This window comes from Sinocyclocheilus rhinocerous, unplaced genomic scaffold (assembly GCF_001515625.1).
Source record: "Sinocyclocheilus rhinocerous isolate Xijiao unplaced genomic scaffold, SAMN03320098_v1.1 C36518206, whole genome shotgun sequence".
NCBI classification, from domain to species: Eukaryota; Metazoa; Chordata; class Actinopteri; order Cypriniformes; family Cyprinidae; genus Sinocyclocheilus; species Sinocyclocheilus rhinocerous.
This window is the reverse complement of record NW_015782432.1, coordinates 1-1,236: the sequence shown is the minus strand read 5'-3', so window position 1 is coordinate 1,236 and position 1,236 is coordinate 1. Positions and strand designations below refer to the sequence as shown.

The 1,236-nt window shown below is 34.9% G+C and overlaps 1 long non-coding RNA gene across 1 annotated transcript; it reads right to left on the bottom strand.

The window, feature by feature from the left end:
* Window positions 1-106: 106 nt before the first annotated feature.
* Window positions 107-806, bottom strand: LOC107736137 (uncharacterized). Its single transcript, XR_001639592.1, has 2 exons — window positions 661-806; window positions 107-583 (listed from the first exon to the last, which is right to left on the bottom strand). It is a non-coding gene; the product is annotated as an uncharacterized LOC107736137 (long non-coding RNA).
* Window positions 807-1,236: the final 430 nt, after the last annotated feature.

The following is a 1,236-nucleotide window of genomic DNA, read 5'->3' as shown; positions in this document are numbered from 1 at the left end:
AGGTCTGCACACCCAAAACATGTATTCACATATTTGTAAACACTTTTTCACAGCTCACTGGTTGTCTTTGATTTTAGTCTTATGTTATTTATTCACTTTACAGTTAGTGGTTTTAAGACTAGTCGTTTTTAAGTCTTATTTGGCAATAAGGTACAAAAGTAACCAGATATTAAGGCACAAGTGACCAACTTAAATACAAATTATCTTTTTTTTTTTAATCTCTCAAAAGTCCAAGTAAAAATATCATGACCCATTTGCAACAAACCATTTAAAATTAAGAGGACTTTTAGTAATAATGAATGGATATCTGATCTGAATGGTTATGTTCAGGATAATATTAAGGCTCACAAAATTGTTACACCCCAAAAAAAATCTCAGGGTTAAAGACTTATCAAAGATTTTGAAAAATAAAATATGTAGAGGGAGCTTTGTAAACGTGATGGAAAAAAATAAATAAATGCCACGTGAATTCTGCAAAAATTCATCCCTCCTGGCCAAAGTCCTCAGTGAACTTCTTCAGCTTCTCCAGATCCTCCTCGTTCACAGTGGGCTTGGTCTTCTCGAGCGACCTCAACATGTCCTCCTGAGACACACAGACTAGAAGGTCAAAACAAGCTCTGGGAATTCAGCTTTTTTCCTCCACTAGTTTACCAAGCTTACCAAGCTGACTATCGGCTCCAGGAGTTTATCGCTCGCTACATCCACCCAGGTCATCTGGATTGTGCCTGGGTCGTTTGGAGAGCAGGGCGTTAAGAGGTCATCCACCACAACATCTGGGTTGTTCCATGCCTTTCCTCTGACCTGTTAAAACAGACATGAGAGGACAGATTCAGCTCGATTAGACGCTGTACTAGGCGCGCAAACCAATGCAAGCTTGCTTCCACCGTAGGATAAAAAAAAAAGTAATTTTGACTTTTTAATCTCACAATTGAGACTTTATATACACATATATATATATATATATATAAATTCAGAATTACAAGATATGAACTCATAATTCTGAGAAGAAAAGCTGGAATTATGAGAAATAAAAAGAATTGTAAGATATAAAGTTGCAATTAGTATTTATTTTTTATCCCATGGCAGAAAAAATAACAGAATATGGTAGCTTGCTTCCGCCATAAAAAATAGAAATAGAAGCCTATTTCTGCCATGGGATAAAAAAAAAAAGTAATTGTGAAGATAATTTTAAATGTAATTGAACAGTAATTTTATCTCACAATTTAGACTTTTTTT